Raw genomic sequence first — 17061 nt, forward strand, 5'->3', positions numbered from 1 at the left:
TTGTTTAAGCAACAATTCCAAGTTTATCTGGAAGCTAGTAATTTAAACACTGCTTCTGAAGCAAGACGAGTCACTTTGCTTCTGTCCCTAGCAGGACAGCAAGCAATTGAAATCTACAATTCGTTTATTTTTGCTGCAGGTGAAGATTAATCAAAATTTGAACATATAATCGCGAAATTGATGATCATTGCAGAATGCAAACTAACAAAATTTTAGAGCGATTTAGATTTCATAAGCTAGTGCAAAAAGTTGGAGAACCAGTGAATAACTTCATTACTGATTTAAAACTCCTAGCTCAGACCTGTAATTATGCTGATCTTGATGATTCTCTAGTGAGAGAACAGATCGTTTATGGTATAACAGATAAATCTTTAAGAGAAGCTTTAATACGTCAAAATGATCTTACGTTGAAAATTGCTATTGAAAAATGCATCTCCAGTGAACAAACTAAAAGTCAGTACTTAGAGTTTTATCTGAAAGAAAAAGGTGCGAAAATCTACCACGAGGCTGAGAAAATACAAATGGTGTCGCAGGCAGCACAGAAGAATGTTCGGAACAGCAGCTGCCCAGCGCATGCATTTTCCAACTCGGGACATGCCCACTTCCTCCGCAAAAGAGGTCTGTGTAAGCGTGAACGTCACTAATAGGTCACGACAACAGCGTGATGACGTGTCATAGATGTGGGAACGCCTATTTAAAGGGAAACTTTTGGAAAAAGCTGTTTGAGATGTTCAAAGATTAATCATTATGCTTCTCAGTGCCAATCATCAGCAAGTTATCTCCCTCCTGCACATAAAACCTGAGAGCTGTTGACAAAGATGAAAAAAATCTATTCAACACAAGATTTTTCTCAAGATGCTGAAATTTTCTCTTTAGAAAATACCTTATTTGTTGGAGTGGTTGAAACATCATGAAGGCAGGTTTTCAAGCAAGCAAGACAGATCTTCAAGCAGCAAAAAATCTTTTCACGCAACAAAAAAGAATCTTCAAGCAACAAAACATTAACAAGTCAGTAATGAATGGATGACTACTGTATGTATCAACGACATACCAGTATCATTCAAGTTAGATACAGGTGCTTCAGCAAATCTTCTCAACTCCAAGGACTTGTCTACTATTAAAGGTAACTATGTCATAGTACCTGCAGAATGTTCACTAAAAGATTATAATGGCAATCAAATTTTTTCGCGTGGCTCGTGTTATTTAAATGCCACCAACAGGAACATTCACAAAAAAATCTGATTTGAAATAGTGGATGACAACCGATCTTCACTATTGGGTGCTAAAGCTTGTGAAGATTTGCAGCTGATTCAGAGAAACTTCCTCAATACTTCCGAAATAGCTACAATAGAAGATGACATCCAACAACTCTTAAAAGAATACCCTGATGTTTTTCATGGCATGGGCACATTGCCATATCAATAAAAAATTCTTCAGCAAAAAGATGCCAAGCCAGTGGTACATCCACCGAGACGAGAAGCAGCACCTCTCAGAGAAAGATTGAAAGCTGAACTCTCAAGGTGACAATCGCAAGAAATCATATCAAAAGTAACACTGATTGAGTGAGCTACCTAGTCTGTGTGAAAAAAAACATTGGATGACATTAGGATATGCATGGATCCTAAAGATCTCAACCGAAATATTCGTCGCGAGCACTACCCAATACCGAAAAGAGAGGAAATCACCTCAGAGATAGCCAATGTCAAAATGTTCACCAAATTAGATGCAGATGCAGCTTGATGACTCCAGCAAGCTCCTCTGCACCTTCAACACATCTTTCGGGAGGTATTGTTTCAATAGAATGCCCTTTGGAATTATTTTTCATTGTATAATGGAATGACAGAGAACATTGAAGTGTTCGTGTTTATGTCGATGACATAATCACCTGGTCCACGACAACAGAAGAACACGTACGACTCAGAGAAGTGTTCAAGAGAATACACATGGTTTAAATCTGAACCAAGCTCAATGTATGTTTGCCACTTCATCACTGAAATTTCTTGGTGACAACATAACAGCAAATGGTATTAAACCAGACAAAGGCAAAATTCAAGCCATCAAAGCAATGCAGAAACCGAAAGACAAAAAAGCTGCCTTACGCTTTCTTGGATTTGTGAATTTTCCAGGAAAATTCATCTGAAATCTTTCAAGCAGAACAACTGCATTACGTCAGCTAATCAGAAAAAACACTGATTTTGAATGGACTCAGATTCACACCGAAGTATGGTTAGATCTGAAACCACAGTTGATCCAGACTCCAAGCTTGACATTCTTTGACCCAACCAAGTCCACTAAAATTTCGACTGATGCCAGTCAGAATGGCATAGGTGAGGTTCTGTTATAACAAGACTATTTCAATAATTGGATTCCCATCGCCTACGCATCCAGATCAATGACTTCAACTGAGTGCAGGTACGCCCAGATTGAAAACGAGTGTCTTGGACTTGTGACTGGAATTACGAAGTTCCACGATTATGTATATGGCTTACCAAGATTTACTGTGGAAACAGACCATCGTCCACTTGTCAACATTATCAACAAAAATGTAATGATATGACACCTAGACTACAAGACTTATGATGAAATTGCAAATATATGATTTTAATCTTATCTATACTCCAGGTAAAGAGTTAGTCATAGCTGACACTCTGTCAAGATCGATTAACACTGATATCATACAAGAAGAATCAATCAATGACATTGATGCTCATCTACAACTTTTCAGAGAATTACTTCCTGCGTCCGATCACAAACTTCAACAAATACGTGAGGGGACACCGAGGATGCCATTTTGACCAGAGTAATCCATCACTTGCAGAATGGATGGCCAAAAGGTCATTGTCCACAATACCAGAGGAGACAGTCTGAACTATCTTAGATGGTATTCTACTGCGACTTGACCGAATCGTCATTCCAGACAACATGAAGTCAGAAATGCTTATTAGACTTCACAAAGATCATCTAGGCATAGAGAAATGTAAACGCAGAGCCAGGCAATCAATTTATTGGCCAGGTATTAATCAAGGTATCTCAGACATGATCATGTCATGTTCTACTTGTCAAAAACACCAAAGTCGACAGTGCAAAGAAACATTGCAACAGCATGATATCGTTACATCACCATGGGTGAAAGTAAGTGTCAACCTCTTTCATTCATTTGGTAAAGATTGACTATTATTCAAATGTTCCAGAAGTCATGAAATTGAATGATCTCACATCCACAGCTGTTGTTAAAGCATGCAGAGTCGTATTTGCAAGACATGGAATACCTCAAACCATCATGTCTGATAATGGCCTGTGTTTCTCTAACTGTGAATGGAAAGAATTCGCCATGATTTACAATTTCGACCACATCACCTCAAGCCCTCATTTCCCACAGTCGAACAGAAAGGTTGAGAAAGGCGTACACATAATTAAACAGTTATTGAGTAAATCCAGAGACTCACAATCTGATTTTTGCTTAGCATTGCTAACTTATAGATCATCACCTTTAGCATCAGGATTATCTCCAGCCCAGATGTTATTTAACAGGAACAACAGAACAACTCTACCTCAGCTACATATTCCTGATCCTGAGCAACATGATGCTATTCAAAAACTTCATCACCAGAGAAAAAACCCAGAAACAGTACTATGATCTACATGCCAAGAATCTGAAACCTCTAGCAGAAGATGATACTGTTCGCTTCTGACTTCCTGAAAGAGGTTGGTCTGACATTGCTCAGATTATTAGACAAATCTCACCTAGATCATACCTGATAAAGACTTCAGATGATGTTCTCATTAGAAGTAATCGTCGTGATTTTCTTCAAGTTAAGGGTCAAACATAAATTTTTCCTGATCTTGACTTACATCACACTGTTTCAAGACATGTTGAACAACAACTACATTCTAGTCCACCAGTGAGCAAGAACATTAAACTTCTATCTCACCTTTGAAATTAAGAAGATCTACAAAAAAAGAAAAAAAACAAATCGACGTAATTTGTGAACTTTAACATAATTCTAGTGTTTGCCACTGTAACCACTGCATTTCTAATGTAAAATTTTCTTTTATATCCACAAGAAAATGTTAAAAAAGGGGCAATGTAGTGATCTCTGAGTGTAGTAATACATGATCAGACTATGTTAAGCAAGTACAGGCAATTTAACACTAGATAGCCACACTATCAGGACCTATATAATGTTTTCCCGCTCTTTCCTACAGGAGTGTGTGTCAGGATTGCAGAGAGAACAGAAGTGAGAAAGTTAGAGAGAAGAAGTTATTAGTTATCATAGTTATCAGAGTATTGTATCATATAATTTAATAAGTTTATTCTACAGTTGTTTGTTTGTTTTACTGGTTCAGTATTAAGTAAAAAAACCTGACAAGATTATTTTATATGACTCAATAAATTACTTTATCATCACTGGAAGACTACGGCTATATTTCAATAAATCGCCAGATAAAGAGTAATATATATATTACACATTGTAATATAACATGTGTTAACTCTGTTTCTCTCTCTTAAACAAGCTGCCAGACTCACTGAGTAGTTCTAACATTTTCTGTTTTACGAGCAGTATCATACAAGTACTTGAACTGTTCCTGCTCATTGTGGGGAAAGTGATGGAGGAGTGGCAGTGTAAGGAGAAAACAGGAAAGAATTGGGAAAGAGGCATTGCGGAGCAACAGAAGAATATAGAAATTACAAGGCAGGAAGGGATGGACATAGAACAGAGGGAATGGCAGTGGAAAGGGGTGGGAACTAGGTGGGAGAGGATCAAGGACCACAAATGGAGTGACGTGTTGGGGTGCCAGCAATTTCAATGCCCTTTATCTTCCCTCGCCGTACTGGAAACAATTTCCAACCTTCTGCCTTTTTAGGCTTTTGGCATTAGCGGATGGAATGATAAGATAGGACAGTGACAGGAGTGGTTGAGGAGACTGAAAGAAGTGGGTGGATACATTGAATCTCTGAAGCACAGTGAGAGTCATTAGCTGTATAATGGAAACAATGTATTGACAGTGCATTTCCTGTCTCTCGTCTTTAATTTCTTGAACAGTAGTTAGATTATAAATAAACTGGTTTACAAATAAAGTAAGGTAAGGTCGCTAATAGTCCCAGATAGCCATCAGCTGCTTTCCCCTTTGAGGGGAAGAGCTGACTGATGGTGGTTTAACCTGAGCATCACCACACCTAAAGCGAGGGGCACGGTTGAGAATAACCTCAGCCGGTACAGGAATTGAACCTGTACTGCTGGCCTCACTCTGCATCAAGAAACAACCGTTCAGCCAACTGAGCTAAACCAGCCTATTAGCAAAAGAAAAGTACTGGGCAAATTGCTGGGATTAAAAGCTAGCAGATCCCCTGGAGCAGATGGCCTACACCCCAGGGTCTTAAAACAGTTGGCTGCAGAGAGATAATGGATCCATTTCTTTTGATCTTCCAGAATTCCTTAGATTCTAAACAATCCCCATGGATGGGGAGGTAGCAAATATAATCCTGCTGTTTGAGAAAGAAAGGAGAGAGAGGAAACAGGGCACTTTAGGCCAGTTGGTCTGTCATCAGTAATGGGAAACATCCTAGAATCTTTTACTAAGGATCTGATAAGAGGGCACTTGGAAAATTACAAATTGATTAGGCAGAGCCACATGGTTTTATGAATGAGAAATTATGTTTGATAAGTCTGTTAGAGATTTTTTGAGGGGGCGGCTGGCAGGGTAGATAAGGGGAACCAGTGGATCTAGTATGTTTGAATTTTTAGAAGGGATTTTATAAGGTGCCACACAAGAGATTGCTGCACAAGATTAGTGCTCATGGGAAGTGATAGCATGAATTGAGAATTGGCTAAAGAATATACAACAGAGCAGAAGTAATCAAACATTTTCAGGATGGCTGTGTATAACTAAAGGAGTGCTTCAAGCATCAATCCTTGTACATCACCTGGGGAAGGTGGGACCTCTACAGACAGGATGGTCTACATCTGAACCTGAGGGGCACAAATATCCTGGGGGGGAGATTTGTTAGTGCTCTTTGGGGGGTTTAAACTAATGCAGCAGGGGCATGGGAACCTGGATTGTAGTTTTAGGGTACGGGAGAATGAGAATATAGAGGTCAGGAGCACAGATTTGACTTCGTAGGAGGGTGCCAGTGTTCAGGTAGGTGGTTTGAAGTGTGTCTACTTCAATGCCAGGAGTATACGAAATAAGGTAGGGGAACTGGCAGCATTGGTTGGTACCTGGGACTTCGATGTTGTGGCCATTTCGGAGACATGGATAGAGCAGGGACAGGAATGGATGTGGCAGGTTCCGGGGTTTAGGTGTTTTAGTAAGCTCAGAGAAGGAGGCAAAAGAGAGGGAGGTGTGGCGCTGCTAGTCAAGAGCAGTATTACGGTGGCGGAGAGGATGCTAGATGGGGACTCTTCTTCCGAGGTTGTATGGGCCGAGGTTAGAAACAGGAAAGGAGAGGTCACCCTGTTGGGAGTTTTCTATAGGCCTCCAAATAGTTCGAGGGATGTAGAGGAAAGGATGGCGAAGATGATTCTGGAAAAGAGCGAAAGTAACAGGGTAGTTATTATGGGAGACTTTAACTTTCCAAATATTGACTGGAAAAGATATAGTTCGAGTACATTAGATGGGTCGTTTTTTGTACAATGTGTGCAGGAGGGTTTCCTGACACAATATGTTGACAGGCCAACAAGAGGCGAGGCCACTTTGGATTTGGTTTTGGGTAATGAACCAGGCCAGGTGTTGGATTTGGAGGTAGGAGAGCACTTTGGGGATAGTGACCACAATTCGGTGACGTTTACGTTAGTGATGGAAAGGGATAAATATACACCGCAGGGCAAGAGTTATAGCTGGGGGAAGGGCAATTATGATGCCATTAGACATGACTTGGGGGGGATAGGTTGGAGAAGTAGGCTGCAAGTGTTGGGCACACTGGATAAGTGGAGCTTGTTCAAGGAACAGCTACTGCGTGTTCTTGATAAGTACGTACCGGTCAGGCAGGGAGGAAGGCGTCGAGCGAGGGAACCGTGGTTTACCAAAGAAGTGGAATCTCTTGTTAAGAGGAAGAAGGAGGCCTATGTGAAGATGAGGTGTGAAGTTTCAGTTGGGGCGATGGATAGTTACAAGGTAGCGAGGAAGGATCTAAAGAGAGAGCTAAGACGAGCAAGGAGGGGACATGAGAAGTATTTGGCAGGTAGGATCAAGGAAAACCCAAAAGCTTTCTATAGGTATGTCAGGAATAAAAGAATGACTAGGGTAAGAGTAGGGCCAGTCAAGGACAGGGATGGGAAGTTGTGTGTGGAGTCTGAAGAGATAGGCGAGATACTAAATGAATATTTTTCGTCAGTATTCACTCAGGAAAAAGATAATGTTGTGGAGGAGAATGCTGAGACCCAGGCTATTAGAATAGATTAGAACCCACTAGTTGCCTTCAAACAACCGCACAACCTCAAACGAACCATTGTTTGCAGCAAACTACCCAGTCTTCAGAACAGTGACCACGACACCACACAACCCTGTCATGGCAATCTCTGCAAGACGTGCCAGATCATCGACATGGATACCACTATTACACGTGAGAACACCACCCACCCGGTACGCGGTACATACTCGTGCGACTCGGCCAACGTTGTCTACCTCATACGCTGCAGGAAAGGATGTCCCGAAGCGTGGTACATTGGCGAGACCATGCAACGCTGCGACAACGAATGAACGGACATCGCGCAACAATCACCAGGCAGGAATGTTCCCTTCCAGTCGGGGAACACTTCAGCAGTCAAGGGCATTCAGCCTCTGATCTCCGGGTAAGTGAAGGCGGCCTTCAGGACGCGCGACAACGCAGAATCGCCGAGCAGAAACCTATAGCCAAGTTCCGCACACATGAGTGCGGCCTCAACCGGGACCTGGGATTCATGTCGCATTACATTCATCCCCCACCATCTGGCCTGCGAAATCCTACCAACTGTCCAGGCTTGACACAATTCACACCTCTTTAACCTGGGGTTACCCCATCTCTGGATCTGTAAAGATTTAATCACCTGCTAATGGTCGCATTCCAAGCATTGTTTGGCATCTTTGAATCTGCCTATATATGTGTTTCTGGAACATACCTCTTCATTCACCTGAGGAAGGAGCAGCGCTCCGAAAGCTAGTGACATCGAAACAAACCTGTTGGACTTTAACCTGGTGTTGTAAGACTTTGTACTATTAGAATAGATGGCATTGAGGTACGTAGGGAAGAGGTGTTGGCAATTCTGGGCAGGCTGAAAATAGATAAGTCCCCGGGGCCTGATGGGATTTATCCTAGGATTCTCTGGGAAGCCAGGGAAGAGATTGCTGGGCCTTTGGCTTTGATTTTTATGTCATCATTGGCTACAGGAATAGTGCCAGAAGACTGGAGGATAGCAAATGTGGTCCCTTTGTTCAAAAAGGGGAGTAGAGACAACCCCGGCAACTATAGACCGGTGAGCCTCATGTCTGTTGTGGGTAAAGTCTTGGAGGGGATTATAAGAGACAAGATTTATAATCATCTAGATAGGAATAATATGATCAGGGATAGTCAGCATGGCTTTGTGAAGGGTAGGTCATGCCTCACAAACCTTATTGAGTTCTTTGAGAAGGTGACTGAACAGGTAGACGAGGGTAGAGCAGTTGATGTGGTGTATATGGATTTCAGTAAAGCGTTTGATAAGGTTCCCCATGGTAGGCTATTGCAGAGAATACGGAGGATGCGGATTGAGGGTGATTTAGAGATGTGGATCAGAAATTGGCTGGCTGAAAGAAGACAGAGGGTGGTGGTTGATGGGAAATGTTCAGAATGGAGTTCAGTTACAAGTGGCGTACCACAAGGATCTGTTCTGGGCCGTTGCTGTTTGTCATTTTTATCAATGACCTAGAGGAGGGTGCAGGAGGGTGGGTGAGTAAATTTGCAGACGACACTAAAGTCGGTGGTGTTGTCGACAGTGCGGAAGGATGTAGCAGGTTACAGAGGGACATAGATAAGCTGCAGAACTGGGCTGAGAGGTGGCAAATGGAGTTTAATGTAGAAGTGTGAGGTGATTCACTTTGGAAGGAATAACAGGAATGCGGAATATTTGGCTAATGGTAAAGTTCTTGGAAGTGTGGATGAGCAGAGGGATCTAGGTGTCCATGTACATAGATCCCTGAAAGTTGCCACCCAGGTTGATAGGGTTGTGAAGAAGGCCTATGGAGTGTTGGCCTTTATTGGTAGAGGGATTGAGTTCTGGAGTCATGGGGTCATGTTGCCGCTGTACAAAACTCTGGTACGGCCGCATTTGGAGTATTGCGTACAGTTCTGGTCACCGCATTGTAGGAAGGATGTGGAAGCTTTGGAGTGGGTGCAGAGGAGATTTACCAGGATGTTGCCTGGTATGGAGGGAATATCTTATGAGGAAAGGCTGATGGACTTGAGGTTGTTTTCATTAGAGAGAAGAAGGTTAAGAGGAGACTTAATAGAGGCATACAAAATGATCAGGGGGTTAGATAGGGTGGACAGTGAGAGCCTTCTCCCGCGGATGGAAATGGCTAGCACGAGGGGACATAGCTTTAAACTGAGGGGTAATAGATATAGGACAGAGGTCAGAGGTAGGTTCTTTACGCAAAGAGTGGTGAGGCCGTGGAATGCCCTACCTGCAACAGTTGTGAACTCGTCAACATTGAGGGCATTTAAAAGTTTATTGGATAAGCATATGGATGATAATGGCATAGTGTAGGTTAGATGGCTTTTGTTTCGGTGCAACATCGTGGGCCGAAGGGCCTGTACTGCGCTGTATCGTTCTATGTTCTATCAGTTTTCAGAATCAGTAACTTAGATTAGAGGATTTAAGTTTGCAAACACAACAAAGCTAGGTGGGAAAGGAAGCTCTGAGGTTGAACAAAATTGCTCCAAATTGATGTAGACTGGTTGGGAGATGGAGTAAAATGTGGGAAAGTGTGATATTTGCTTTAAAATAAAACCTTTGGTAGAAAGAATGGAAAAACAAAATATTTTTTAGAAAATTAGGCATTATCTAATGTTGGAATTCAAAAGGATTTGGGTGTCCTTGTTCGTGGAGCACAGCAAGTTAGCATGCAAGTAAAACAAGTAATTAGGAAAACAAGTGGTATGTTTGCCTTTATTTCAAGAGGATTGAAATATAAATGTAAGAACGTCTTCCTGTATTTGCCGGGGCCTTGGTGAGATCATACCTGGAGCACTGTGCACTGTTTTGGTCTCCTTACCTAGGCAAGGCTATACTTGCCCTGAAAGGGGTACCACAAAGGTACCTTTCATTATCCCTCTGCTCTGGAACACCACATGCATTCAAGCTTCAACACACTTCCTCAGGTACCCAGGCATGCCTACCTCTTCGCAGGCTGTATTAAGGTGCCACTGACCTGAGGACCACCTTGGCTGTCTGGCTTCTCACTAGCTGATGTCTGCATGTTAGCACCTTGCAACCATGTATTTTACTGGGAGCCACTCTCTCTGCTCCTGACTTCATTGAATAGAATATTTTTTTCTAGGTTTCCGTTCTTTGTTCCTTTAACTTCCTCGAACTGTCTGGTTTCTGGGACTTTATGTTCTTTAGCCTCAGGGACTTGCTTTCTGCATCTCTATATTGTCCTGCCTCTACTGGCAGTTGCTATAGGAAGTATCTTGCTTCTAGGTTACCTGTTTCCAACTGAACTCAAATGCTTCTGATTTTCAGTGTGAGCCTGTGGTTGCTAAGCAACAGCTTAGTTTTTAAAAAAAGTTTGTAATTGCCTTTATGTCATAAAACCTCAATTACAATGCAGGCAGGTTTCAAGTGAAACTAAAACCTAGACACTTTTGTTCAATATGAAGCAAAACTGAATTTTTAACACTTTCTTAGCACACAAATACAGAAACACAAATTAAGGCCTTAAACTTATATCTTATTCTTAACATGCATCGTACTATATCAATTACTTAAACTATCTCAATTTTCTAACAGCTTTGAAAATATAAAAGTTATAGCAAGATCTAACATGGCTGTCACTTCAACATTTGTTGATTGGGACTCTTTATTGTGAAAGCAATATAATTTGGTGAATCATTGTACAGTTCAGCAAAGGTACCATCGGTTGCACCATTCTCCTCTTAGAACCAGCATTCTTATAATATAATTATGCTATTTTCTATTGATGTTAATAGATTGGAGGAAAGGAAATATACCAAGCAAATAAATTAACTGTCTGACAAATGCAAACACAAATGTGGGCTACTGACTGTTGTCCTGTAATCAGCAAATGCCTTAAGAGATTTGTATCAAAAATTGAACACAACAGCTGGCTTTAACGCTGCTGCAAATGCTCTGTTTTGCAGTCATTCTTTCTATAAATCGATTTGCACTCATTTTCGATATTCAGTAGAAATATCTGAAGCACCTTCAAGAAAAAAGAGAGATGGGGCTATATAAATGATAGCAGACACATTTCAAAATATCTATGTCTATGTAAATCTGTCACCTTTTGTTTCATTTGCACATGTAGTAATGTTTTGACTTGTCAGCTTTTGTTCTGCTTTATTGAAAGGGAAGTATACGCAAAGCACATCTTGCATTGTAAGATGCTTCTGTTGTGCTGTTCAAATAGAGAATTTGGATTTAAAGGAAAGTAGAATCTTGAATTGGGTGGAATTCTCCGTTAGCCAACGTCAAAATCGGTAAAAGCTATTGGGTGGCGAATCGGTTCCGACCCCAAACTTGCAGTAGGAGCCAATTTGACGCCAAATCGCAATTCTCCAGCATCTCCACAGCGGCGTCAAAGCCTTCCGGAACGCACGTACAGTAAACACCGTTTGCATATTATTTGCGGGCCCGACCCGATATTCTCTGGGGCCACCACAATTCTCCTCCTCTGATTGGCTGAGCTCCCGACAGTGCGGTTCATTTGTGCTTTCAAAAATAGTTGAAACCAGTGTCGTGGCTGATGAAGGAGAGAGAGAGGAGGTTGGACCCGGAGAGGAGTGACTGCAGGCTGCCGGCCCGGACACAGGCCGTGCTGGCTGCGGGGGGGGGGGGGGGGGGGGGGCCTGCCAGGGCCGGAGTGGGGATGGGGCCAGTGGGGGGAATGGGGGGGGAACAGGCCGAGTGGCCGGGGTGACCCCCACGGGACTGGGGCATGTCTAAGCATGGACCACCATTACCGCACCCTGCGAGGCAGCCATCTTGCTGCACACCCCACTGACCACCCACCCTAGCTCCTGGTTCTGCAGAGTGACTCCACCCCCCCCCCCCACCCATTCCCGCACCCCAGCCCCCACCATACCCCTCCTCACCCGGCTGCCACCCAACGGGGACCCACACAGAGCAATACCCACAGTAACCCCTATGGGGGCTGTGTGCCTACCCCTGGCAGGGGCAGTGCCGGCCACCAGTACCCCAGCATCAGGCATGGGCGCACATTGGCCCCACAGTGCCAGCCATCAACGGGGCCAGCGGTGCGGGGTTGGGGGACGGAAGGGACATGCGGGAGTGGAGCCCGCAGTGCCAGCCGGGGATACCAAGTACCCCGGTGGACCTGGTTGGGTACCGGGGTACGCACCATGCTAACATGTCTGCCTTTCACCCCCTGCTGACAATGGATATTGAGATTCAACCAGCAAAGTGGATTTCACGCTAGTTGCCACAGTCCTGGGGGATGCCATGCGGCTCTACGAGCTGGAGCTGCTCGAGGAGTAGGAGGAACCTGCTGCAATGGAGTGGGCAGCAGCGGAGCGTGCAGCAGGAGAACCCCAGAGGAACAGGAGGCAGCTGCCCAGGATGGAGAGCCATCCGTCCAACATGAGGAGTGTTATGTCCGTGTTGTGGCTTTAGTACAGATGCACACAGAACATCTAGTTCCTTGACTAGTAAGATGATTTATTAACAAGATGAACATGTGGAAAGATAACTAATGAATTGTGATACAAAAGTAACAAATAAATGAATTCAATGAATTCTCCTGGAACAACTAGCCTCTTGGACGACTTACTACCAACTGCTGGATATCTCGAGTCACATGGTAGGTCTCTATTGCCACCAGCTGGTTGGAGGTCACATAAATAACTATATACATTGAGAGACAACAATATACAAAACTGTGCACAGACATATTACCACAACAAGGAGGTGCCTCATGAGGCCTCGTGTGTACCGGCACCGCCTGTCATTCGAGGACCTGCCAGACCGGGCATGCAGTCGAAGACTCTGGCTGAGCAGAGAGATAATATGACAAAGGGGCCAGATGATGGCACACCTGGCACCACGGGGGTATGGGGGAGGAGACCTGCTCCCAGTGGCCGTCAAAATGACGGTTTCCCTGAACATCTACGCGATTGGGTCCTTTCAGGCGCCGAATGGGGTACTGTCCGGGATCTCACAGACCTCTGTGCACAGGTGCATCTGTGCAGTCATGGAGGCCCTATATGACCAGGGGCCTCAATGCATCCCTTTCGATGTGGACCGAGCCCACCAGGATCCCCGGGCAGTGGGGTTTGCCTCCATCGACGGGATGCCCTGGTTCCAGTGGGTGATCGACGGGATGCATGTCCCCCTACGGGCATCTGTGGATAACAGGCCGCTCTGTACAAACCGAAAGGGGTACCACTCAATGAACATACAGCTGATTTGTGACCATCAGCTGTGCATCATACACTGCCCAGCATACACTGTGCACGATTCCTTCAACTTGGCACACTCGACGATTCCTGACATGTTTGAGATGCCCTCCGGATGGGGGGTTGGCTCTTGGGCGATAGGAGTTATCGACTGCGGTTGTGGCTACTGCCGCCTATCCGGAGGCCACAGACCGAAACGGAGAACCGCTATAACGACACATATACAGCAACCAGGGATATGATCGAGCGTGGGCCGGCCTCCTGAAGATGCCTGAACCACTCTGGAGGAACCCTCCAGTATGATGCTGAGACGGTTGCCTGCATTGTGGCGGCTTGCTGCGTCCTCCACAACATCGTACAGCAGAGGGACGATGTGTTGGAGGAGGAGGAACGGCAGACCTCGTCCGACGAGGAGGATGCGGAGAATGGTGAGGTTGGGCAGGTCATGGGGCCCATGTAGGGACGGGAGGCTGCACAATGTGGACGCCACAGCCATCGCATATGGGATGCTCTGATCGGCTCCAGGTTCACCGACTGGGGGGGCGGGGGCGCGGGGTGGAGGGCGGGTGACTGGCCAGGTGCACGGACACCGCATCCCAGCCCCACACTCCCTCACTGCAGCCCCCCTCCCCTGGCCACCCCCTCCACCCGACCCCGCCTGCAACCCCCTCTGTGATACATACATGTCCCACTATGGGTGGGGGCCCTGGGTGGGTAGTAACAGCGGGTCCGGTCCATGGGATGGAGAGATGATGACAACCCATTTTGCGATGAGCTCTGGTGCTTTACATCGTTTGACAATGTCTGCCTCCTGCCCATGGTAGCACTTTCCAACGTCCACCTGGGTGATCCCTGCATGCGAGCTGGCCATTCCATTACATGGTCTCATCGGATCCCTGGGGTGGTGGTGGGGATGGTTGGGGGATGGGGGGGTCCACTATTCCCGTTGTTGGTTGCCTTAGCAATTGAGCTGGAGGCCATATCGCTGAGATCATCTTGTGGTGGAAGGCGAATTGAGCCGGGTAGGAGGGAGCATAGGGTGTCTCTATATGTGGATGATTTGTTATTATCCATTATGGACCCTCTCTCCAATGTGTGGGAGATAATGGAGGTGTGCAGGAAGTTTGGTTCCTTTTCAGGGTAATAGCTAAACCTGGGCAAGAGTGAATTCTTTCCTGGTAGGGAGCTGATCCGGGGAGGATACTGTTTCGTCTGGCCAGGACTAGTTTCTGGTATGTGGGAATTTGGGTGGCCCATGATTGGGCCTCGCTCCATAGGTTAACATGGCCAGTTTGTGGATGGGGTAAAGACTGGTTTGAAGAGGTGGGAAGAGCCTTTCCTTTGACTTCAGCGGGAAAACGTCAGACGGTGAAGATGAACATTCTCCCAATTTTTGTTTGTGTTCCAGTGTCTCCCAGTCTTTCTTTCTAAGGCTTTTTGGTAGTTAATATCTACTTTTGTTTGTGGGGGCGGGGAGGGGGGTTAGTGGATGGGTTTTACTCAAGGTGGCAGCTATTCATTACCTTTTTTAAGGAGCTGGTTACTGTTAGCTGATGGGACAAGGGGGGGTGGGGGCAGTCAGTCAGTCTAGTAGAGTCTTCTTTGTGGGGGAACGGGGGACTCGGAGGGGTTGAGGGAATAGTTTGGGTATAAAACTGGGTTAATTTTGTGAGGGCCACAAAGAATCAAGGATGAGTTTGTAGAGTCAAGAAAAAAACTTTGTTTACAATAGTATGTGCACAGCAGCAGTCGTGCTTCACCACTGCTTCCTACCTTGCTGGTACATACTGGCCAGCTGTATTTATGCAGGTGAAACTGCTAATGATTTCCTCGCGCCCCCCCCCCCCTCCCCCATTGTTCTAACGCCATCGCCAGAGGGGTTTTAGGAGGCACTGTAAGTCCAAATGCATCTCTAATATCAGACGTGCCATTGTTTTCATCAATCAGTGGAGATCAGGTAGCCTAAAAGTGGTTAACAAAGGTTAGTTTAAGTATATGAGGAGTTCAAATCAATACAAACATCAGTGTTCTACATTCTAAAGTGCCTAATGACATGAGTGTCCACGCTTTGCAACTACAATTTCTTAACCCTCCTAACCTCACTTCTAGGTCTAGGTGTTTCCTCAGGTTCCACATTTGAGGTTTAGGCAGCCTGCTGTCTGCCACACCCTGCTGCCTACGATTACCTTGGTGGTTGTCCTCTGGAGGGCCGGATCTTGGACGGCCCTGGCCTACTTGCAGGTGGCACAGGAGTTGTGGTGCAACCCTGTTCCGTCTGCTGCGTCAGAGGCACCTCGATCTCTGGGTGGGGTGAGTCAGGTGGACTGGACACTTCCAGGATCTCCCGGCTGCAGGTAAATGGTTGCCCTTCTCTCCTCCAAAACATCCAACATCCATGTAAAAGGCACCCTCTGTGAACCTTGGAGCTGACTTTCTTGTTGCCATCCTCTTGACTGTGGCCATTTAAATGAAGTCCCCCTTTGATTTAACTGCTCAGGTGACCCCGGGGTGGCCAATTCTGACACATTGTTCCATGGGCATGGCGTGACTCCAGTTAAAAAAGTTTTTTTCTCAAGTGTCTTACAATTCCGTTCTAGATCATGCTGACATGGCCGACGGGATTCACTCTGGTTCTCGCGTCAAAAATGATACATAGCACCTTTGCTTCAAGATGTTCACCAGAATTTTCTGGTCCCAGGTGGTTGAAATGGAAGTGGGAAGAGATAGTAAAATAGCGAGATGCTATGTTGGCATGGAGCCTTGATGCAGTCCTGCCATTGGGAAGATGGATCAGCTGCCTGCTTCAAGCAGGAGGGCAATGGATTTGCATTGTTAAATGCGATTAAGAGCTATTTTATAGAGTCGCAGATGCTTTGGCAAAAGTCGGGCAGTGCCCCGCTGCTTGGCAAAGCTGCCAGCCTAATGGACACAGCATCCCTGCAGCAGCTGGATGGGCACTGGAGCTAGAGACTCCATGGCCTACAGAGGGGGCCCTGAGGAGGCAGAGTTGCCTCAGCAATCTCAACAATCCCCCTCAGAGGGGTTTCCCCTCAGTTGCCTGATTTTTAAAAAAGTTTTTAATTGACTTTACTTGGTTGTGACCCAAGTTCTCCTACCTGCCTCAGCATGTCTGATTCGGCCGATATCTTGGGAGTCCGCCTGCTACCCTTGATTGAATGAAGAGCTCACAAGCAGCCAATTAAGAGGCTGTCTCTGGGAAAACTATTCAGCAGGTCTGGCTGACAGCAAGTGTGAGTTTGGGACCTATTTCTCGCCCCAACCTCGGGGTCCCAAAATCCAGCCTGTTGAAGTAATTGTAACCTGGGGTCCTTTTGTGTAACCTTTTGTGTAAAATCAGAAGTAACTCCATTAAGTATATTTGAAAATGGGTTTTCTGCAATTTACTATGCTTAGGCACTGGTAATTTCACATTCATATTTTTGCAATTA

Source organism: Scyliorhinus torazame, chromosome 14 (assembly GCF_047496885.1).
Source record: "Scyliorhinus torazame isolate Kashiwa2021f chromosome 14, sScyTor2.1, whole genome shotgun sequence".
NCBI lineage: Eukaryota > Metazoa > Chordata > Chondrichthyes > Carcharhiniformes > Scyliorhinidae > Scyliorhinus > Scyliorhinus torazame.